The following is a 25797-nucleotide window of genomic DNA, read 5'->3' on the forward strand; positions in this document are numbered from 1 at the left end:
TGGCATTATCAAGAGAAGAGGGACACATCCTGTTTGCTGATTCAGGAGAAGTGACCCTCTCCCCTGATCCGACGTTTCTCGCCAAAAATGAATTACCCACCAAAAGATGGGGCCCTTGGAGAATATGCCCCCTGAAGGAGGATGTCTCTCTATGTCCAGTAGAGAGCCTCAAGGTCTATCTTCGCAGAACTTCAAACTTTGGTGGAGGCCAACTCTTCAAAGGAGAAACATCGGGCAGCGACCTGTCACTGAAACAATTAAGAGCGAAAATCACCTACTTCATTCGCAGAGCGGATCCGAACAGTACACCCGCTGGTCATGATCCTAGAAAAGTGGCATCTTCTCTGAACTTCTTTCAGAGCATGGACTTTGAGAGCCTTAAAAACTTTACGGGCTGGAAGTCCTCGCGAGTTTTCTTTAAACATTATGCGAAACAAGTGCACGAAATCAAACATTTTGTGGTAGCCGCAGGTAGTGTTATGAAACCTGCACCTAACTCTGCGTAGAACAGTGAGTTACTTGGGACTCTAACTCTTCGGGTGCCTATGTTGACCCTCGAGTGATTCATAGTGATGTCTAAAAACACTTAGTGCTTTTATAACTGTTCTTATCCCAGGTGAAATGTCATAGTGTCACACAAGTGCCGCATGCCTTGAGCATGATGTGTTATTTAAAGACTTGCGTTCCTCGAGAACGAGTACCTACTAATCCTGAAATTCCCTTTCAGATTCAAGAGCAAGCCTTTATTTCTATGTACATTATTATTACTGTAAATGAACTTTACTTTTGCTGTAAATTATTTAATTTCTGCATTGTGAAATAAAATTTCTATTTTATTACTTATGCGTCTCTTTCAGCTCCTACTTACTATGAAATACATACTGTCATAGTTTTATTTATTCCTCCTTTCTTATGGTCATGAAGAATTTAAGATGTCTATTCCTAAATTATATTCACCTTGCCTCAGTAAGGTTCCTACATGAATACTTACTTCTGATAATCAGGAGATGAACTCTACACACAGTGCCCAACCACCACTATCCTACTTCAGAATGTTCCTATACAAATATCAAACATTCTGCTTCATCTCTCAGCTCTTAAAAGTTCTTCTGTCAAGATGAATAGCCCTTCAATACCACTTTGACGTCGGCATAGCCCATGGGAACTTCCTACCAATGGGGGGCAGGATATTTCGTTCCTATGGTTCTTACCTAAGATTACTTTGCTGTTTTGTCAATGCCTAGGCACTTAACTCTGGGGGAAAATCTACCACGATACATTGATTCTCTGGTACTCTTCCATCAGGACGCCATGGCTTGAGCCCAAAAAACGGATTTTGAGCGAAGCGAAAAATCTATTTTTGGGTGAGATAGCCATGGCGTCCTGATGGACCCTCCCTACTACTTCGTTCAGTTTGCTCCCTCCCTACACAATTGTATCATGGTGATGGGCAGCAACTGGCGCCAGGATAAAGACGCGCGTGACGTCATTAGAGCAATGGCGTCCGTTTGTTTACGTCTCGAGTATCAGTAGTAGCCACGAGTGAGATTAGCTGTGGAACGGCTCCCAGCTATTCTCAGCCCTTACACACCGAAGCGTTAACTCTGTTCGGGGTGGAGATAGCTATGTGGCACGACCAGACATGCGTGTCCCCTGTTGTATTACGATGTCTTAAAGGGAAACCTTTGAGATACTCGCTCCAGAAGTTAGAATTCTGTGATAACCTGTGGTTAAATTCTCTGGGAATATCTTAGTAGTCTTATACCCAAGGAAGCTACCAAACAGGAACCTTCCATCAGGACGCCATGGCTATCTCACCCAAAAATAGATTTTTCGCTTCGCTCAAAATCCGTTTATTAGCTAAGCTACAACCCTAGTTGATAGGGCAGGTTGCGCCAACGGGGAAAATAGCCCAGTGAGGAAAGGAAATAAGGAAATGAATAAACTACAAGAGAAATAATGAACAATCAAAGTAGAATATTTCAAACGCAGTAACAACATTAAAGTACATTTATAATAAATAAACTATAAAAAGGGACTTATGTCAGCCTGTCCAACATAAAAACATTCGTTGCAAGTTTAAACTTTTGAAGTTCTATTGATTCAACTACCCGATTAGGAAGATCATTCCACAACTTGGTCACAACTGGAACAAAACTTCTAGAATACTGTGTAGCCTAGTATTGAGCCTCATGATGGAGAAGGCCTGAATATTATAATTAACTGCACACCTAGTATTACGAACAGGATGGTACTGTTCGGGAAGACCTGAGTTCAAAAGATGGTCAGAATTATGAAAAATTCTATGCAACAGGCATATCGATAATTCAATGACGGTGCAAGCGATTAATATCTAGATCAGGAATAAGAAATTTGATAGACCGTAAGTTCCTATCCAACAAATTAAGATGAGATTCAGTACCTGAAGATCAGACAGGAGAACAATACTCGAAACCAGGCAGAATGAAAGAATTAAAAAACTTCTTCAGAATAGATTAAATACCAAAAATCTTAAAAGACTTTCTCAATTCGTCAACTTTTTGTGCTATTGAGGAAGAGACAGACCGAATGTGTTTCCCAAAAAAATAAATTTGCTATCAAGAATCACTCCTAAAATTTAAAAGAATCATACGGTTAAAAAAATAAACATTATCAATGCTGAGATCCGGATGTTGAAGAGCAACTGTCCTGGACCTACTTACAATCATGATACCATATTATCCGTATATCGAGCTTGGATAGGGAAGGAACTGCATGCATGACTATAATTCGTATTTTGTTGGATTTCAAGTATGATGTAATTACTCAAAGGAATAATAGAATGTTTTGGCCAGTGTGCCCAGATTTTGAAAATTAAAGTAGGGGACACCTACATTGGAAAAGTAGTTGAATACTAGGTCTATGGTCAGACACGACTTATTTGAAGTTAGCCACACAGTGACACAGGCCAAAGTCCTTCTCACCTGGGTCCAGATTGTCCAGAACCTTCTTCATTGACATTTTTTTTTTTTTGAAAGTGCATTCATTGTATATTTTGTTACAAACAGCAGTTCATTGCATGTGTCAAAGCATTACAATATTGCAATCAAGAATGTTTTGGAGCTTTAAAGGATATGTACTGTATAATTAAGTGACTTACAATATATTGAATAAATTATTGACAATAAAATACATATGATAAAAAACTTTCCACAATCCTTATGAAATTAATTACTCAATGTTGTTAATGTTATTTTTTTAAATAATGAATATACGGGACAAAAGGCATCCCAGGGAGGGTCAATACAGGACACGGGACAAATGTCATAAATACAGGGCAATACCATCAAATATGGGACGTCTGGTTACCCTGCTCTAGATATTGTTAATGAATATACGTACATAGAACATACAGTGTTTCCCCAGGACATGAGACCGAAATTAAAAGAAGGATAGGCATGGGATGGAGAGCTTTTGGACATAGATATCTTACAAGTAGATATCGGCCAATGGTAGCACATACCTAAAGACTGCCGCCATTTTTGGGGTGGGAGAGATGGGTTGTGTAAATAAACATCGTGCAAACAGCTTATTGCAAAATATGTACTGTACATTCCACTTCGATATTTACCTAGCTTTTATTTTCATGTGTTACACTGAATAAATATACATCTAAATATTATTATTCATTGATGAATATATACATTTATGTTTATATATATATATGTATATAAACATTCATGTTACCTAAATATTTGCATGCATACATACATATACCATATATGCATGTGTGTAAGTATATATATATATATATATATATATATATATATATATATATATATATATATATATATATATATATATATATATATATATATATATATATATACAACAAATAAGAGTAGTGAACGAACCTCTAGAGATTGTTTAAGAATATACTTTTTTTAGGACAGACAGAAAGTGTTTCCCTGGGACATGAGACCAAAATTAAAAGAAGGATAAGCATAGGGTGGAGAGCATTTGGTAAACAAAATGAGATTATGAAAATTAGAATGCCACTTTCTCCAACAAGTATATAATGAGATGGTCCTACTAATACTAACTCATGCATCAGAAACTTGGAGCCTTACTAAAGCCTTATTACATAAGCTAATTACAACTCAAAGAGCTATGGAAAGAATAATGATGGGAATAACGCTAAGAGACATATAAAAACCTACATGGATAAGAGAGCAAACTAAAGTAGAGGATATCCCAACATGTGAAAAAAAAAAAAATGGACATGGGCAGGACATATAGTGAGAATGACAGATGATAGATGGGCATTAATAATAACAGAATGAGTCCTCAGAGATTGCAAAAGAAGCCGGAGAAGGAACAGAAGATGATGGATTGATGAACTATGAAAATAAGCGGGTGCGGACTGGCATAATGACTATAAACAAAGGCAAATGGAAGGACATGTCTGAGGGCTTTGTTCCGCAGTAGACTAGCAACAGATGATGATGATGATGATGAGACAGCTAATAGTAGGCTGCAGTCTTTTGGTTCTTACTTATGTAGGCCACTGTCTACATGCTTTACTTACTTTAAGGGTTGTTTTTCCTGTCCTATACAGCAAGGAAACCCTACTCTCTACAGGACCTCCACAGTCATTTCATCATGTTCGTTCGAAATCATTCAACATTCCACATCGCGTATTGCCCATTTATTGTAAAGTCATCACTATGAATTTAGAGCCCAACATACCCATCAGACCTGCCCTCTCATTTCAGAAATCTTAGCCTTGTTAAAGCTATTTAACCATGTTTCAGATAATACTAATATGTTCAAATATTTCTCATTGATCAGATCTCGAATTTGAATAGTTTTATTACCAACAGATTGTATATTTACATAGCCACAGTTTATGGCATCTTTAGTATTCACTGGTTAGTATTTTCTGCTACTCTCTTAAATTCCAAATCATAAGCTTTGCAATTTTTTTGAGTTCACGATGTGATCATTTGGTTTCTTCAACTTAGTCCAGTTTATATATTTTACTTGTTGTAAATTACATTCTTTGGTGGAATGTTATTTTTCTGAACATTTCACGCAGACTTTTTCATTAGTCTTAGACTTGCAATCCTTTTCAAAATGTCCATACCTCTGACAGTGGTAGTAGGTGATCACATGGTACCTATTACGTATATTATAAGTACCCCATCACAACATAACTTTATCACCATTATTATAAATAGTCTTCCGAAGTTCAGGATCACATTTCAACTAGTGGGTAGTCCCACCTGCAGCACTTTTCTTGAGTACCAGACTTTTATCTTGTATTTTGTGTTTTGGATTGGTCCAGACAACGATTTCTTTGAATCAAAGTATTTACAACAACATTTCCAATCGAAGTTGACCTCGTATTAAGAATTGAAATGTCTTTGAGTGCATGTTCGACCTCATTTTTCTGTTAGTGATTTTAGTTGTTGCATTAGCTGATTTAATTACCGGTAGATTCTTTTCCTATACTAATTTTTCAGCGTATGTCATTTTCTCTGGTTTTGTGTCAATCAGTGTTTGAAGTGTTAAATCGATTGATTCCACATTCATCTCTAGATTATCAACTTTCTCAGTGAGATCAGTTGTCTGGGTGGAATTTGCTGAGCGAGTGCTAAGCTACACAATTTGGTTTGCCAATTCAGCAATTTTCTTATCACGTTCATTCAAATCAATATCTCTAATTTCCAGTAGCCTACCTCTTTCAATTTTAATATATTTGTCTTGGCTATTCTGGCTTCATCTACGCCGTGTGGACATATCCAGTTCAATTTTATTATGTCTTCATCACTGATGTTTGTCACTATAAACACACCTCTTGTGATAGTACCTGTTACATTCACATCCTATCCACTTTTTTTTCTGTCTCCCCCCATGGATTTACATTTGGTACAGCCCAGACAGTCAGCCAAGATGTACGTTTACTTCTCACTTTAGTCTCTCCGTGATATTAGGTGATATTTTCTAAAGATGTCTCAATTGAGAAATATAAGCTAAAACACAGGCCTCAAAACCTGGAGCCTTTATAGTTCGTTAACAACGAGTTGGTGTAAATTGTCTAAAGTTACAACTGAAAAACCACAATTTAAAAGGGAAACAAACTCAAGAACACCAATTATTAACTTAAGGTTCCCCGCCTAACTTAACCTATGAGCCATATCCTTTCCTACGAGGGTTGTAGCTCAGCTAATAATAATAATAATAATAATAATAATAATAATAATAATAATAATAATAATAATAATAATAATAATAATAATAATAATAATAATACCTTCCTGGGGGTTACGCCCCTTAGACTGTCGTATTCATAGCTTACCCTAAAACTAAGTTTCAACTTTCAACGCTGTGTTTACTCCCCCAACCAACTTTACTCCTATTTATTCCATAGATCATAATACTAACTTAATAGTATCATACTTCAGATCAAGATAAACAACAACTTATCAATTAATAAATTTAATCAGGAATTGAAATAAGAAAAAGAACTTTTCGGAAAACACGACAGAATATGATTGTAATCGCCATTGAGCAGAGATCTATGAAATGTTCTATATCAGCTGACGATGAGACTACCACCATCACTCCACCAGTCAAAGTTGCCAATTCAGTGCCTTTCGTGCTACATCTGGCCAATTTTTGTGAGAATTTAGCGCATGTTCTCGCAAGGTTTCGCTATTTGGCGCCGTTATTATTATTATTATTATTATTATTATTATTATTATTATTATTATTATTATTATTATTATTATTATTATTATTATTATTATTATTATTAGCTAAGTTACAACCCTAGTGACAAATGCAGGATACTATAAGTCCAAGGTCTCCATTAGGGAAAAATAGCCCAGCCAGGGAAGGAAATAAGGCCATAAATAAACTATATGAAAAGTAATAAGAAAATAAAATAAAATATTTAAGGAACAGTAACAGTACTAAAATAGATCTTTCTTGACTATTATAAGAGATATGTCAACCTGTCCAACAAATTTAAACTTGCACGAAATATAGTGTTTTTTCCCGCTGATAGTATATATGATAAACTTATTAACTTTCACATTCTTTTGTCTCAACTCGATTTATTGAAATAATTATCGCTTTATCAATGTTATATAGTATACTGATTTTTTTAGCGATTCCTGGCGCCTTTTAGGAAGTTCATCTAGCGCGTATTCAACATTACAAATGGCAACCCTGCTCCTTCGCTCTCAGACAGACTCTCTGGCCAGTCAGTGTAATGTAAACATCGTTCGGTGGTGTGTGTTAACTACGTTGTTTTCGTTGGTAGTCGAGTGTTTTATTATTTCGGAGAAAATGCTATATTATTATTGGGTTATATGATATACATGAATATTAATCGTGCTTTGAAGATTGTTAAGTGATCATAGACGTGGACATAATCGTGCTAGACGCAGAGGTTTTGAGAAGTTTTAGGTAAGTACCAGATTGTATGTCAGTTGCTGTCCTAACTAGGCTAGGGTTAACCCAAAGGAAGGCTGGCGACGAGTTATTCCTGTTACATGATTAAGAATTTTGGTGAAATATGAATGGTGTTGGAGTATTAATTTGGAATTTTAACCATTAAGAAATATATCAGGAACTGGCAATAGTGACTTGGGACTAGCCTTCAGGGTATAAGTAGGTTAGGCTAAGTGATTAATCTATCAGCCCGTCTTTATTTGGTAAAATTATAGTTCCGGTCAGAGCAACATTTTATAATAGAAAATACCGTTCTTCCTGTAGTAAATAATATGCTAGGACTTATAATAAAATCCTTTATTTTTATATTTTCTAGTAGGCTAAGCCTTGTGGTATAATTAATGTGTATTTATATACCATCGGGATTATGCCAATTTTGGCTTGCCTATGAGTTTATATGGGTAACATAACATAATAACCTTACCTATTCTGAAGTTACAATATCGATTGTTCGTATGCTCGATATTTTGTATTCGGACAGGTTATTTCAATGGCTCATCCTCACTTAAAGCTCCTGTGAGAAGATTAGAGTTACACGATTAGGAATATTTATGACTATCACAGCTAATAAACAGGATTAAACATTTTGTTGCTTCTAATATATTCAGGATGTTATTAAGTAATTTTGCTGAAAGATGATTAATTTTATAATGTATTTAAGAATTATGGGTCTGTGTGTTTGTTTTCTAACATGATCATGCTTAGAAAAATAATATATTTCATATCAGTAATATTTCAGTTTGTTGGACAGACTGGGTGTAAAATTTCTGAACTTATGACTAAAAACAATATTTTAAAAGGGAAACAAACGCAAGCACAGCAACTATCTGTAGGTTCCCCACCTAACGTAATATCTTATCTAGGAGTCAGATCCTTACCGGAGCCTTTGTATATCAGCAGCCAGTTCCTCTCGCATGCATTAAAAATGGACATCAACTAACATACACTTCCCGACTACAAGTCGTATCCTTACTTACTTATCTTAGGGGGAGCTAACACCCACTGCTACCCCCTATATACTGCCATATTCGAAGTCGACTGTCATACATACAGGTGGCCGCTATCATACATACACCCCTCCTTACCTATCAGGTGGGCGTCTATGCCCCCCTGCAACTTTCCCTTAGACTGCCATACCCTTAGCTTACCCTAAGGCTTAAGTTTGTTTTCCAACCATCTTCACTCCTGGCATATTTCTTAAATCTTAAAACTATCTTCATGTTGTCGTATTCCCACATAAGTAAATAAGATTTGACAAGTAATAAGAAAGTTTGCGCCTTTTCTAACGAACTACTTTCATCCCTTCCACTCACATGAAAGATTACAGTTCTTGTTGTTAGAAATATTTATTCTATCAAATTTTACATCCTCCATGACAAACATTTTAATTCTGATCCTAGATAGGAAAAACTGTAGTGTGTTTGCCAACGGCTGCAAAATAATTTTAGTTCGTTTTGTTATGATTATAATTTTATGGTGTGTACAATAGGTTATATGTGCTATATACGTTGTAAAGGTTTCAAAACATTATTAATTGAACCTGTTCTGGCAAAGCTTTTGGTGGAAATTTGCACATTGAAGTGATCACTTTAAAAGCTTTTAAAGCAACAGGTCAAGTTTTGAAAACCTCATGTTCATCGTCTACAAAAGTGGCTAATTACAAGAGTTTTAAAACCTAACCTAAGGTACTAGGGTACATGGGTGTTGTATGTGTTGGATTTTGGTTCTTTTACAACAGTCTATACAAATTTAGAATGCTAAAATCTACAAAGTGGAGTTAGGTTGTACCTGGGTAATTGTATTTGCACAACATAGGCATTGTTGTTGCAATTAATATAACCTTAGTTTAAATTTAGTTATGGCTTTTAAATAAGAAAATTTATGGAGGTGGGGGATATGGTGGGATGCATACTGTTTTGTGTATGCATTGTTATCGAGTTCAGCTTGGGAATTTTTATTTATTTTTTTTTTTTGCAAATGTATTTATGCCTGTGAATTGATATTTATTTATTAAGCCTGTTTTCATTCATGGTAATAACTGCTTTCTACCCATTATAAATATCGTAATATTTACATTATGAAATTTATAGATGATATTGAGATCTACATTCATTTTAATGAAGCAGTATTTTCTTATCTTTGAGCATAATTTATTTTTCAGAAAGAAGAGTATATGGTTTTTTAAGGTTTAGACTTTAGAGAATAGATTATTCACTAGGACTCATATAAAACTCCTCTATTGTACTTCATTTATTCAGAAGAGCTTTTGTTTTCAATAAAAATCAAGTGGAATACAAAACAATACCAACATGATTGGTATGCTCTTCTACCCTTTGATATCTTAGAGTAAAATGTATTTACAACGGGCATAAAATACTAGTGGTTAACTTTTATCCACAACCTTGATTGCATTTGATCTGAATAATGTAAGGTAAAGATACCTCCAAGTTTGTTATTGTCCAGAAGAATGTACAGTATTCAAAATTCAGAATAGCACAGTGTTGTGGTTGATAAGTAGGAGATATGGACGTGAAATAGGCTAGGCTATTTGTAGTTCAAAAAATGCTTTTGAAAAGTGGTAGAATATTTATTAATGTTCATGGTGAAGTATGTGATGATTTGTCGTCTTATTTTTCATGCAATAATTATTATTATTATTACTAGGTAAGCTACAACCCTAGTTGCAAAAGCAAGATGCTATAAGCCCAAAGGCTCCAGCAGGGAAAAATAGCCCAGTGAAGAAAGGAAATTAGTAAACGATATAAGAAGTAATGAAAATTAAAATAAAGTATTTTAAAAACATTAACAACATTAAAACAGAGTTTTGATATATAAACTATCAAAGGACCTATGTAAGATTTGACACAATCAATTTGAAGAATAATGATTTAAAATTGTCTGTTGGGTTTGTCCTGAAATTATATCAAATGCTTATGTAAGTAAGGTCTGCCATGAACTTTTATGTGGTTTCAAACAACATGGAAAGCTAAGGAATTTTGTAATATTTAAAACATATTCTTACAAACTGTGAATAGTTTTTGATGGGGGTGAATCTGTTTAACAATTATTCTCAATATTGTTTTTTGCAATTGCTATCTAGATTCAGTATGTATGTGAGTTGTATGGAGAGACCACCGTATGAACCCTGTGTAGGTTTTTTTAATTACCTCTGCTAACGAAGTTGGAAGGAAGTTATGTTTTCGCCCCTGCCTGTGTGTTTGTTTATGAACAGCTTCCTGGCCATAATTTTAATCGTAGAGTAATGAAACTTGCAGGGATTATCTGTTATGTAAAAAGCTGGAAATGGTTAAATTTTGGGAGGTCAAGGTCACGTTCAAGCAAAATGTCCAAATCACGTTATCAGCCATAAGTTTGGACATCGTTGTTACAGAGACTTCAAACTTGGTTCATATTTGAGTGTATGAAAATCCATGCCTATTCATGCATGCTTAAGGTCAAGGTGGAGAAATAATTTACCGCGGCATAGATCTGAGCTCTACTGAGTGCCCCTCTAGTTGTGCAAATGTATTTCGTAATAGCAGTATATTGATGAAAAAGACTTTACATGGAGATTATGCATTCCCTTCCTTTTCTTTTCTTCATTTTTTTTTATATTTATTTGGGTATAAATTTTTTATACTGTAGTGAGTCATTTTTGAGAAGTTTTCTATGTTATGGTTTTCAAATTATCTTGACTTCTAAAAAGGCTGAAGGTACACATGCTGTATGATGTATTTCAAAGATATGGTAACAATATTTTCATAACCAGCCATTACTTGTCGTAAGTAATTTATTTATGTTGAATAAATAACTGGGTGTTGCTTTGGGGTGATCAATTCATTTTGAGGCATTTATTTTTTTTTCTATTTTTTTTTCATTGTAAATGACTTTTAGTCAATTTTATTCCTGTCTTTTTGATAGGCCACGTGCCATTAATATATTTTCTTTTAGAAATACAATGGTATACCATAGCTATAAGGATATCTGTATAATTTTAGTTCTTTTATTTGAGAATGGACTCAGTCACAGTATTCTATGTTTCATTATTTCCTTTCTTCCCTGGGCTATTTTCCCTCTTGGAGCCCAATCGAATATATGTCCTCTTAGAAGTACAATTGTATACCATTTCCTATTTTTTTAGTGATGTTAGTATAATTTTAGTTCTCTTACTTAAGGACACGCTCAGTCACGATATTCACTTCTTTCTTATTTCCTTTCCTCACTGGGCTATTATCCCTGCTGGACCCCTTGAGCTTATAGCATCCTGCTTTTCCAAATAGGGTTGTAGCTTAGCTAGTAATAATAATATTCAAGAGTCTTATGAGCCACAAATGTCAATTGCAGAATTACTGTAGAACCCTTTCCTAACCCCTTATGTTTTTCCACATGGCGCAACAGTCGCAGAATTCGTGTGATCCCTCTTCTCATCCTTGCTGGAGTAATTCTTTCATTATCTGCTTTCACAATGATTTCAAAAGGTGGGTGTATTTCCTTATCAGTGAGCGTTCCCTTATCAGCAAGCTTTATGCACCTTCTGTACTGCCTTATCTCGTCGATTTATGAGTAACGGTTGAATGGCGTTTATCCACTCTTTAGGAAGGGAATTATTATTATTGTTATTAATCTCCTACGCCTAAAGACGCAAATGGCCTCCGTTAGATTTTGCCAGTTGTCTATATCTTGAGCTTTTAATTCAATACTTCTCCATTCATCATCATCTACTTCACGCTTCATAGTCCCCAGCCGTGGATTATTATTATTAGGCAAGCTACTGCCCTGGTTGGAAAAAGCAGACGACAACAGGGACAATAGTCCAGTGAGGACAGGAAATGAGGTATATATGAGACGTAATATGTCCACATGGGTTTGGTACTGTTACCTACAATTCAGCTATGAAGGGTATTTTCAAAAGTTTACAGTAATTAGTTTTATTCCAGCTGTGACCAAGATGTGGAATGATCTTCCTAATCGGGTAGTTGAATCGGTAGAACTTCAAAAGTTCAAACTTCCAGTAAATGTTTGTATGTTGAACATGCTGACATAAGTCTCTCTTTATAGTTTATATATGAAATATCTGTTTTGATGTTGTTATTGTTTTTAGAATGTTTATATATGAAATATCTGTTTTGATTTTGTTACTGTTTTTAGAATATTTTATTTTAATTGTTCATTATTTCTCAGATCGTTTATTTATTTCCTTATTTCCTTTCCTCACTGACCTTTTTTCCCTGTTGGAGCTCTTGGGCTTATAGTATTTTGCTTTTTACTAGGGTTGTAGCTTAGCTAATAATAATGATAATATAGACATACATTTTATGTGATTTTTGAAGGCATTTACTTTCAAGTTTTATAATGTAAAATGGTGCTTTCGAATTGTCATTCAATCTTTATATTGTAATAGAAAGTATTGCGTAATTTTGCATTGTCTTAAATGAATCACCACCAAGATTGAACTCTTGTGTCGGCCTTTTAAGCTTTGTGACCTCGTATTACATTACCGTCCTGGTAAAGTGATTGATGTCACGTCTAAGATGGTTGATGCTTCTGCCAAGCTGATTGATGTATGGGCGATTAAGAAGAGAGTATGGAGACCAGAACAGATTTGATTAATCGTGGCTACATAGAATAATTCGCTGACACAGCAAAGATGCTCAAGATAGCCTCCTGGCTAGTACAGTGGTAACGTGTATGCCTACCATTCGCATGTCAGCAGATCGATCCAAACCCGGGACCATGAGTTTAAGCTGTTTACAGGGGAGGCCACTGCTGTGGTTGGGCACCACAGTTGGTTGAGGGCTGTGCCCGGCAGACATTCTGGTGAGCATCTATTCTGATAAAACTGGAACTGAAACAAGACATCTTTAACCTTTAAGTTGGCATTGGCCTATTGTCACAAAATAATCGAAGATGATTTTGTCTTGTGGAGAGAATTGACGATAGGTTGGTGAAAGTGTTCGGAAGGAGGAAGAAGAAAGGGAGACAGAGAAAGTTCTGGATATATCGGCGTTGTGAAAGGGGGATTAGAAAGAAAGCAATGTCATTACAATTTAGGTTCTGTTGACCAATGTTGTAACGTCTCTGACTGGTAATGGCCAGAATGGGGTTCGAGCCCCGCTCAAACTCGTTAGTTTCTTTGGTCGCTGTAACCTCGCCATCTTTGTGAAGGTAAGGATAGGGGTTTTGGGGAGTGATATAGATCTATCTGCTGAGTCATCAGCAGCTAGTGCCTGGCCCTCCGTCCTAGCTTGGGTGGAGAGGGGTCTTTGGTACTGATCATGTGTATATATGGTCAGTCTCTAGGGCATTGTCCTGCTTGATAGGGCAATGTCACTGTCCATTGGCTCTGCCAATAACGAGAAGCCTTTAGCCTTTAAACCTAAGAAGCAGCTGATATTGTAGTTTTCTATTGTTTATGTTACGAGTCTTGCATCGATCATTTATGTTCTTTTCTTCATTGGAGCCATCCATTGTCCTCCCACGCCTTTTGACGCAAAGGGCCCCGGTTAGATTTTGCCAGTCATACCTATCTTGAGCTTTTAAATCGATACTTCTCCACTCATCATCCACTTCACGTTTCCTAGTCCTCAGCCATGTAGCCCTGGGTCTTTCAACTCTTCTAAGAAGTGTCTTGTGGAGCCCAGTTAAATGTTTGGTGAACTAATCTCTCTTGGGGAGTGCGAAGAGCATGTCCAAACCATCTCCATCTACCCCTCGTCAGGATCTCGTCCACATATTGTACACCGGTCACACAACCTTATGATTTGATATGTATTTCGTTCAATTATTGTATATTTTATTAACATTCTTCTTAATATTCCCTTAGTCTGAATTTGAGATAGTGGGCTAATCAAACTATGATCTTTACAAATACAACATTTATACTATATATATATATATATATATATATATATATATATATATATATATATATATATATATATATATATATATATATATTATGTATATATATTATATATATATATATACACACACAGTAGCATTATCATCTGCCGTTGATAGTTCACTGCAGTACAAAGGCCTGAGCCATGTCCTTCCACTCCCGACTGTTTATGGTCTTTCTATACCAGTCTATACCAGCAGATTTTCTTAGCCCGTGAATGCATCGTCTTTTCTTAGTTCTCGACCTTCGTATTATGTATGTGTGTATATATATATATATATATATATATATATATATATATATATATATATATATATATATATATATCTGTAATTTAGCGACGAATATCAATTGATTGAGAGACGTAGTCCAGTGAACAAAAATTAGTTGTAAGACTAGAACTGACGTCTGTGACATCACACCAATGAAGACGGATGCACCTTATCTCTCTGAGTGTCGTATTTTTTTCTCGGAGACCATTGCTTAATTAGAGAGAGAGAGAGAGAGAGAGAGAGAGAGAGAGAGAGAGAGAGAGAGAGAGAGAGAGAGAGAGAGAGAGAGAGAGAGAGAAAAAAAAACTTCAAAAGTTCAAACTTGCAGCAAATGTCTTTATTTTGAACAGGCTGACATAAGTTTTTATAGTTTATATTATGGAATATATGTTTTGATGTTGTTACTGTTTTAAAAATATTTTATTAATTGTTATTTATTTCTAACATCGTTTATTTATTTCCTTATTTCCTTTCTTCACTGGGTTTTTTTTCACTGTTACAGCCTTTGGGTCTATATCATCTTGTTTTTCCAACTAGGAATGTAGCTTAGCTAGTAACAGTGATAATAATGATAGTAATAATAATAATAATTCTCTATTGTCTCCTTTCTTCACTGGGCTATTTTTCCCTGTTGGAGCCCTTTGGCTTATAGCATCTTGCTTTTCCAACTAGGGTTGTAGCCTAGCTAGTAATTAAAATAATTCTCTATTGTCTTCTTTCTTCTCTGGGCTATTTTTCCTTGTTAGAGACTTTTGGCTAGTAGCATCTTGCTTTTCCAACTAGGGTTGTATCCTAGCTAGTAATAATAATAATACTTTATTGTCTCCTTTTTTCATTGGGCTATTTTTCACTGTTGGAGCTCTTTGGCTTATAGCATCTTGCTTTTCCAACTAGGGTTGTAGCATAGCTAGTAATAATAATAATACTCTATTGTGTCCTTTCTTCACTGGGCTATTTTTCCCTGTTGGATCCCTTTGGCTTATAGCATCTTGCTTTTCCAACTAGGGTTGTAGCCTAGCTAGTAATGATAATAATACTCTATTGTCTCCTTTCTTCATTGGGCTATTTTTCCCTGTTGGAGCCCTTTGGTTTATAGCATCTTACTTTTAAAAACTAGGGTCGTAGCCTTGCTAGTAATAATAATAATACTCTATTGTTTCCTTTCTTCACTGGGCTATTTTTCCCTGTTTGAACCCTTTGGCTTTAGCATCTTGCTTTTCCAACTAGGGTTGTAACCTAGCTAGTAATAATAATAATACTCTATTGTCTCCTTTCTTCAGTGGGCTATTTTTCCCTGTTGGAGACCTTTGGCTTGTAGCATCTTGCTTTTCCAACTAGGGTTGTAGCCTAGCTAGTAATAATAATAATAATAATAATACTCTATTGTCTCCTTTCTTCACTGGGCTATTTTCCCTGTTGGAGACCTTTGGCTTGTAGCATCTTGTTTTTCCAACTAGGGTTTAAGCCTAGCTAGTAATAATAATAATAATAATAATACTCTATTGTCTCCTTTCTTCACTGGGCTATTTTTCCCTGTTGGAGATCTTTGGCTTGTAGCATCTTGCTTTTCCAACTAGGGTTGTAGCCTAGCTAGTAATAATAATAATACTCTATTGTCTCCTTTCTTCACTGGGCTATTTTTCCCCGTTGGAGACCTTTGGCTTGTAGCATCTTGCTTTTCCAACTAGGGTTGTAGCGTAGCTAGTAATACTGATAATACTCTATTGTCTCCTTTCGTCACTGGGCTATTTTTCCCCGTTGGAGACCTTTGGTTTGTAGCATCTTGCTTTTCCAACTAGGGTTGTAGCGTAGCTAGTAATACTGATAATACTCTATTGTCTCCTTTCGTCACTGGGCTATTTTTCTCTGTTGGAGACCTTTGGCTTGTAGCATCTTGTTTTTCCAACTAGGGTTGTAGCCTAGCTAGTAATAATGATAATACTCTATTGTCTCCTTTCTTCACTGGGCTATTTTTCCCTGTTGGAGACCTTTGGCTCGTAGCATCTTGTTTTTCCAACTAGGGTTGTTGCCTAGCTAGTAATAATGATAATACTCTATTGTCTCCTTTCTTCACTGGGCTATTTTGCCCTGTTGGAGACCTTTGGCTCGTAGCATCTTGTTTTTCCAACTAGGGTTGTTGCCTAGCTAGTAATAATGATAATACTCTATTGTCTCCTTTCTTCACTGGGCTATTTTTCCCTGTTGGAGACCTTTGGCTCGTAGCATCTTGTTTTTCCAACTAGGGTTGTTGCCTAGCTAGTAATAATGATAATACTCTATTGTCTCCTTTCTTCACTGGGCTATTTTTCCTGCTGGAGACCATTGGCTTGTAGCATCTTGTTTTTCCAACTAGGGTTGTAGCCTAGCTAGTAATAATGATAATACTCTATTGTCTCCTTTCTTCACTGGGCTATTTTTCCCTGTTGGAGACCTTTGGCTTGTAGCATCTTGCTTTTCCAATTAGGGTTGTAGCCTAGCTAGTAATAATGATAATACTCTATTGTCTCCTTTCTTCACTGGGCTATTTTTCCCTGTTGGAGACCTTTGGCTTGTAGCATCTTGCTTTTCCAACTAGGGTTGTAGCCTAGCTAGTAATAATGATAATACTCTATTGCCTCCTTTCTTCACTGGGCTATTTTTCCTTGTTGGAGACCTTTGGCTTGTAGCATCTTGCTTTTCCAACTAGGATTGTAGTGTAGCTAGTAATAATAATAATACTCTATTGCCTCCTTTCGTCACTGGGCTATTTTTCCCTGTTGGAGACCTTTGGTTTGTAGCATCTTGTTTTTCCAACTAGGATTGTAGCGTAGCTAGTAATACTAATAATACTCTATTGTCTCCTTTCTTCACTGGGCTATTTTTCCCTGTCGGAGACCTTTGGCTTGTAGCATCTTGTTTTTCCAACTAGGGTTGTAGCCTAGCTAGTAATAATGATAATCCTCTATCGTCTCCTTTCGTCACTGGGATATTTTTCCCTGTTAGAGACCTTTGGCTTGTAGCATCTTGTTTTTCCAACTATGGTTGTAGCCTAGCTAGTAATAATAATAATCCTCTATCGTCTCCTTTCGTCACTGGGCTATTTTTCCCTGTTGGAGACCTTTGGCTTGTAGCATCTTGCTTTTCCAACTAGAATTGTAGCCTAGCTAGTAATAATGATAATACTCTATCGTCTCCTTTCTTCACTGGGCTATTTTTCCCTGTTGGAGACCTTTGGCTTGTAGCATCTTGCTTTTCCAACTAGAATTGTAGCCTAGCTAGTAATAATGATAATACTCTATTGTCTCCTTTCTTCACTGGGCTATTTTTCCCTGTTGGAGACCTTTGGCTTGTAGCATCTTGCTTTTCCAACTAGAATTGTAGCGTAGCTAGTAATAATGATAATACTCTATTGTCTCCTTTCTTCACTGGGCTATTTTTCCCTGTTGGAGACTTTTGGCTTGTAGCATCTTGCTTTTCCAACTAGAATTGTAGCGTAGCTAGTAATAATGATAATACTCTATTGTCTCCTTTCTTCACTGGGCTATTTTTCCCTGTTGGAGACTTTTGGCTTGTAGCATCTTGCTTTTCCAACTAGAATTGTAGCGTAGCTAGTAATAATGATAATACTCTATTGTCTCCTTTCTTCACTGGGCTATTTTTCCCTGTTGGAGACTTTTGGCTTGTAGCATCTTGCTTTTCCAACTAGAATTGTAGCGTAGCTAGTAATAATGATAATACTCTATTGTCTCCTTTCTTCACTGGGCTATTTTTCCCTGTTGGAGACTTTTGGCTTGTAGCATCTTGTTTTTCCAACTAGGATTGTAGCGTAGCTAGTAATGATAATAATACTCTATTGTCTCCTTTCTTCACTGGGCTATTTTTTCCTGTTGGAGACCTTTGGCTTGTAGCATCTTGTTTTTCCAACTAGGATTGTAGCGTAGCTAGTAATAATAATAATACTCTATTGTCTCCTTTCTTCACTGGGCTATTTTTCTCTGTTGGAGACCTTTTTTTTTGTAGCATCTTGCTTTTCCAACTAAGGTTGTAGCCTAGCTAGTAATAATAATAATAATAATACTCTATTGTGTCCTTTCTTCACTGGGCTATTTTTCTCTGTTGGAGCTCTTTGGCTTATAGCATCTTGCTTCTCCAACTAAGGTTGTAGCCTAACTAGTAATAATAACAATACTCTATTGTCTCCTTTCTTCTCTGGGCTATTTTTCCCTGTTGGAGACCTTTGGCTCGTAGCATCTTATTTTTCCAACTAGGGTTGTAGCCTAGCTAGTAATAATGATAATACTCTATTGTCTCCTTTCTTCACTGGGCTATTTTTCCCTGTTGGAGACCTTTGGCTCGTAGCATCTTGCTTTTCCAACTAGGGTTGTAGCCTAGCTAGTAATAATGATAATACTCTATTTTCTCCTTTCTTCAGTGGGCTATTTTTCCCTGTTGGAGACCTTTGGCTTGTAGCATCTTGTTTTTCCAACCAGGATTGTAGCGTAGCTAGTAATAATAATAATACTCTATTGTCTCCTTCTGTCACTGGGCTATTTTTCCCTGTTGGAGACCTTTGGTTTGTAGCATCTTGTTTTTCCAACTAGGATTGTAGCGTAGCTAGTAATTATAATAATACTCTATTGTCTCCTTTCTTCACTGGGCTATTTTTCCCTGTTGGAGACCTTTGGCTTGTAGCATCTTGCTTTTCCAACTAGGGTTGTAGCCTAGCTAGTAATAATGATAATACTCTATTGTCTCCTTTCTTCACTGGGCTATTTTTCCCTGTCGGAGACCTTTGGCTTGTAGCATCTTGTTTTTCCAACTAGGGTTGTAGACTAGCTAGTAATAATGATAATACTCTATTGTTTCCTTTCTTCACTGGGCTATTTTTCCCTGTTGTAGACCTTTGGCTCGTAGCATCTTGTTTTTCCAAATAGGATTGTAGCGTAGCTAGTAATAATAATAATACTCTATTGTCTCCTTTCTTCACTGGGCTATTTTTCCCTGTTGGAGACCTTTGTTTTGTAGCATCTTGCTTTTCCAACTAAGGTTGTAGCCTAGCTAGTAATAATAATAATAATACTCTATTGTGTCCTTTCTTCACTGGGCTATTTTTATCTGTTGGAGCTCTTTGGCTTATAGCATCTTGCTTTTCCAACTAAGGTTCTAGCCTAACTAGTAATAATAATAATACTCTATTGTCTCCATTCTTCACTGGGGTATTTTTCTCTGTTGGAGACCTTCGTCTTGAAGCATCTTGCTTTTCCAACTAGGGTTGTAGCCTTTCTAGTAATAATAATATTGATAATGCTCTGTTGTCTCCTTTCTTCACTGGGCTATTTTTCCCTGTTGGAGCCCTTTGTCTTATAGCATCTTGCTTTTCCAACTAATGTCAGGCTGACACTTGCACGACTTTTTGTTACGAATTTGTCGTGGCAAGTCGTGACATTTTGTGGCACGAACTGGAAAAAAAAAAATTACCTCAGAATCACAGCTCACCTCTCCACATTGACACGAACTGGCACGACGAGTTTATGCATAGTTTGCGCACTTCCCGCATCGTCCCGACGAGTTCACGAACAGTTCGCGCATAGTTCACGTTGCGTTCAAGAAATTTCGTCGTGACCAAAATTTTGAACATTTCAAAATTCTCGTCACGACATGCCACGATGTCACGACATGTTCACTACGAGTTCACACCAGTTCACGACTCGAGTCGTGACAATGCGTGCCACAAATTCGTGCAAGTATCAAGGTACCTTAAGGTTGTAGCCTAGCTAGTAATAATAATAATACTCTGTTGTCTCCTTTCTTCACTGGGCTTTTTTTCCCTGCTGGAGACCTTTGGCTTGTAGCATCTTGTTTTTCCAACTAGGGTTGTAGCCTAGCTAGTAATAATGATAATACTCTATTGTCTCCTTTCTTCACTGGGCTATTTTTCCCTGTTGGAGACCTTTGGCTCGTAGCATCTTGTTTTTCCAACTAGGGTTGTTGGCTCGCTAGTAATAATGATAATACTCTATTGTCTCCTTTCTTCACTGGGCTATTTTTCCCTGTTGGAGACCTTTGGCTCGTAGCATCTTGTTTTTCCAACTAGGGTTGTTGCCTAGCTAGTAATAATGATAATACTCTATTGTGTCCTTTCTTCACTGGGCTATTTTTCCCTGTTGGAGACCTTTGGCTCGTAGCATCTTGTTTTTCCAACTAGGGTTGTAACCTAGCTAGTAATAATGATAATACTCTATTGTCTCCTTTCTTCACTGGGCTATTTTTCCCTGTTGGAGACCTTTGGCTTGTAGCATCTTGCTTTTCCAACTAGGGTTGTAGCCTAGCTAGTAATAATGATAATACTCTATTGTCTCCTTTCTTCACTGGGCTATTTTTCCCTGTAGGAGACCTTTGGCTTGTAGCATCTTGCTTTTCCAACTAGGGTTGTAGCCTAGCTAGTAATAATGATAATACTCTATTGTCTCCTTTCTTCACTGGGCTATTTTTCCTTGTTGGAGACCTTTGACTTGTAGCATCTTGTTTTTCCAACTAGGATTGTAGCGTAGCTAGTAATAATGATAATACTCTATTGTCTCCTTTCATCACTGGGCTATTTTATCCTGTTGGAGACCTTTGGTTTGTAGCATCTTGTTTTTCCAACTAGGATTGTAGCGTAGCTAGTAATACTAATAATACTCTATTGTCTCCTTTCTTCACTGGGCTATTTTATCCTGTTGGAGACCTTTGGCTTGTAGCAGCTTGTTTTTCCAACTAGGGTTGTAGCCTAGCTAGTAATAATGATAATACTCTATCGTCTCCTTTCGTCACTGGGCTATTTTTCCCTGTTGGAGACTTTTTTTTTGTAGCATCTTGCTTTTCCAACTAGGGTTGTAGCCTAGCTAGTAATAATGATAATACTCTATTGTCTCCTTTCGTCACTGGGCTATTTTTCCCTGTTGGAGACCTTTGGCTTGTAGCATCTGTCTTTTCCAACTAGGGTTGTAGCCTAGCTAGTAATAATGATAATACTCTATTGTCTCCTTTCGTCACTGGGCTATTTTTCCCTGTTGGAGACCTTTGGCTTGTAGCATCTTGTTTTTCCAACTAGGGTTGTAGCCTAGCTAGTAATAATGATAATACTCTATTGTCTCCTTTCGTCATTGGGCTATTTTTCCCTGTTGGAGACCTTTGGCTTGTAGCATCTTGCTTTTCCAACTAGGGTTGTAGCCTAGCTAGTAATAATGATATTACTCTATTGTCTCCTTTCTTCAGTGGGCTATTTTTCCCTGTTGGAGACCTTTGGCTTGTAGCATCTTGTTTTTCCAACTAGGGTTGTAGCCTAGCTAGTAATAATGATAATGCTCTATTGTCTCCTTTCTTCACTGGGCTATTTTTCCCTGTTGGAGACCTTTGGCTTGTAGCATCTTGTTTTTCCAACTAGGGTTGTAGCCTAGCTAGTAATAATGATAATGCTCTATTGTCTCCTTTCTTCACTGGGCTATTTTTCCCTGTTGGAGACCTTTGGCTTGTAGCATCTTGTTTTTCCAACTAGGGTTGTAGCCTAGCTAGTAATAATGATAATGCTCTATTGTCTCCTTTCTTCACTGGGCTATTTTTCCCTGTTGGAGACCTTTGGATTGTAGCATCTTGTTTTTCCAACTAGGTTGTAGCCTAGCTAGTAATAATGATAATACTCGATTGTCTCCTTTCTTCACTGGGCTATTTTTCCCTGTTGGAGACCTTTGGCTTGTAGCATCTTGCTTTTCCAACTAGGGTTGTAGCCTAGCTAGTAATAATGATAATACTCTATCGTCTCCTTTCGTCACTGGGCTATTTTTCCCTGTTGGAGACCTTTGGTTTGTAGCATCTTGTTTTTCCAACTAGGGTTGTAGCCTAACTAGTAATAATGATAATACTCTATCGTCTCCTTTCGTCACTGGGCTATTTTTCCCTGTTGGAGACCTTTGGTTTGTAGCATCTTGCTTTTCCAACTAGGATTGTAGCGTAGCTAGTAATAATAATAATACTCTATTGTCTCCTTTCGTCACTGGGCTATTTTTCCCTGTTGGAGACCTTTGGCTTGTAGCATCTTGCTTTTCCAACTAGGGTTGTAGCCTAGCTAGTAATAATGATAATACTCTATTGTCTCCTTTCTTCACTGGGCTATTTTTCCCTGTTGGAGACCTTTGGGTTGTAGCATCTTGCTTTTCCAACTAGGGTTGTAGCCTAGCTAGTAATAATGATAATACTCTATTGTCTCCTTTCTTCACTGTGCTATTTTTCCCTGTTGGAGACCTTTGGTTTGTAGCATCTTGTTTTTCCAACTAGGATTGTAGCGTAGCTAGTAATAATGATAATACTCTATTGTCTCCTTTCTTCACTGGGCTATTTTTCCCTGTTGGAGACTTTTGGCTTGTAGCATCTTGTTTTTCCAACTAGGATTGTAGCGTAGCTAGTAATAATAATACTCTATTTCTCCTTTCTTCACTGGGCTATTTTTCCCTGTTGGAGACTTTTGGCTTGTAGCATCTTGTTTTTCCAACTAGGATTGTAGCGTAGCTAGTAATAATAATAATAATCTATTGTCTCCTTTCTTCACTGGGCTATTTTGTCCTGTTGGAGACCTTTGGCTTGTAGCATCTTGTTTTTCCAACTAGGGTTGTAGCCTAGCTAGTAATAATGATAATACTCTATTGTCTCCTTTCTTCACTGGGCTATTTTTCCCTGTCGGAGACCTTTTGGCTTGTAGCATCTTGTTTTTCCAACTAGGGTTGTAGCCTAGCTAGTAATAATGATAATACTCTATTGTTTCCTTTCTTCACTGGGCTATTTTTTCCTGTTGTAAACCTTTGGCTCGTAGCATCTTGTTTTTCCAACTAGGATTGTAGCCTAGCTAGTAATAATAATAATACTCTATTGTCTCCTTTCTTCACTGGGCTATTTTTCCCTGTTGGAGACCTTTTTTTTGTAGCATCTTGTTTTTCCAACTAAGGTTGTAGCCTAGCTAGTAATAATTATAATAATAATAATAATAATAATAATACTCTATTGTGTCCTTTCTTCACTGGGCTATTTTTCTCTGTTGGAGTTCTTTGGCTTATAGCATCTTGCTTTTCCAACTAAGGTTGTAGCCTAACTAGTAATAATAATAATACTCTATTGTCTCCTTTCTTCACTGGGCTATTTTTCTCTGTTGGAGACCTTCGTCTTAAAGCATCTTGCTTTTCCAACTAGGGCTGTAGCCTAGCTAGTAATAATGATAATACTCTATTGTCTCCTTTCTTCTCTGGGCTATTTTTCCCTGTTGGAGACCTTTGGCTCGTAGCATCTTATTTTTCCAACTAGGGTTGTAGCCTAGCTAGTAATAATGATAATACTCTATTGTCTCCTTTCTTCAGTGGGCTATTTTTCCCTGTTGGAGACCTTTGGCTTGTAGCATCTTGCTTTTCCAACTAGGATTGTAGCGTAGCTAGTAATAATAATAATACTCTATTGTCTCCTTTCGTCACTGGGCTATTTTTCCCTGTTGGAGACCTTTGGTTTGTAGCATCTTGTTTTTCCAACTAGGATTGTAGCGTAGCTAGTAATTATAATAATACTCTATTGTCTCCTTCACTGGGCTATTTTTCCCTGTTGGAGACCTTTGGCTTGTAGCATCTTGCTTTTCCAACTAGGGTTGTAGCCTAGCTAGTAATAATGATAATACTCTATTGTTTCCTTTCTTCACTGGGCTATTTTTTCCTGTTGTAGACCTTTGGCTCGTAGCATCTTGTTTTTCCAACTAGGATTGTAGCGTAGCTAGTAATAATAATAATACTCTATTGTCTCCTTTCTTCACTGGGCTATTTTTCCCTGTTGGAGACCTTTGTTTTGTAGCATCTTGCTTTTCCAACTAAGGTTGTAGCCTAGCTAGTAATAATAATAATAATAATACTCTATTGTGTCCTTTCTTCACTGGGCTATTTTTATCTGTTGGAGCTCTTTGGCTTATAGCATCTTGCTTTTCCAACTAAGGTTCTAGCCTAACTAGTAATAATAATAATACTCTATTGTCTCCATTCTTCACTGGGGTATTTTTCTCTGTTGGAGACCTTCGTCTTGAAGCATCTTGCTTTTCCAACTAGGGTTGTAGCCTAGCTAGTAATAATAATAATGATAATGCTCTGTTGTCTCCTTTCTTCACTGGGCTATTTTTCCCTGTTGGAGCCCTTTGTCTTATAGCATCTTGCTTTTCCAACTAATGTCAGGCTGACACTTGCACGACTTTTTGTTACGAATTTGTCGTGGCAAGTCGTGACATTTTGTGGCACGAACTGGAAAAAAAAAAAAAAGATTACCTCAGAATCACAGCTCACCTCTCCACATTGACACGAACTGGCACGACGAGTTTATGCATAGTTTTAGCATAGTTTGCGCACTTCCCGCATCGTCCCGACGAGTTCACGAACAGTTCGCGCATAGTTCACGTTGCGTTCACGAAATTTTGTCGTGACCAAAATTTTGAACATTTCAAAATTCTCGTCACGACATGCCACGATGTCACGACATGTTCACGACGAGTTCACACCTGTTCACGACTCGAGTCGTGACAATGCGTGCCACAAATTCGTGCAAGTATCAAGGTACCTTAAGGTTGTAGCCTAGCTAGTAATAATAATAATACTCTGTTGTCTCCTTTCTTCACTGGGCTATTTTTCCCTGCTGGAGACTTTTGGCTTGTAGCATCTTGCTTTTCCAACTAGGGTTGTAGCCTAGCTAGTAATAATAATAATTCCCTATTGTCTCCTTTCTTTACTGGGCTATTTTTCCCTGTTGGAGACCTTTGGCTAGTAGCATCTTGCTTTTCCAACTAGGATTGTAGTCTAGCTAGTAATAATAATAATAATAATAATAATACTCTATTGTCTCCCTTCTTCATTGGGCTATTTTTCCCTGTTGTAGCCCTTTAGCTTATAGCATCTTGATTTTCCAACTAAGGTTGTAGCTTAGCTAGTAATAATAATAATACTCTATTGTCTCCTTTCTTCAGTGGGCTACATTTCCCTGTTGGAGACCTTTGGTTTGTAGCATCTTGCTTTTCCAACTAGGGTTGTAGCCTAGCTAGTAATAATAATAATACTCTATTGTCTCCTTTCTTCACTGTGCTATTTTTCCCTGTTG

At 36.8% G+C, this 25797-nt stretch overlaps 1 protein-coding gene across 1 annotated transcript in view; it reads left to right on the forward strand.

The window, feature by feature from the left end:
* The first annotated feature begins 7250 nt into the window (after window positions 1–7250).
* Window positions 7251–25797, forward strand: part of wkd (whacked) — a 148162-nt gene continuing 129615 nt past the window's right edge. Inside the window, exon 1 of the mRNA XM_068354182.1 lies at window positions 7251–7455. The gene's annotated coding sequence lies outside the window, so the exon portion shown is untranslated. The remainder of the gene's footprint in view (window positions 7456–25797) is intronic.

Source organism: Palaemon carinicauda, chromosome 30, assembly GCF_036898095.1.
Source record: "Palaemon carinicauda isolate YSFRI2023 chromosome 30, ASM3689809v2, whole genome shotgun sequence".
In the NCBI taxonomy this organism is placed as follows: domain Eukaryota; kingdom Metazoa; phylum Arthropoda; class Malacostraca; order Decapoda; family Palaemonidae; genus Palaemon; species Palaemon carinicauda.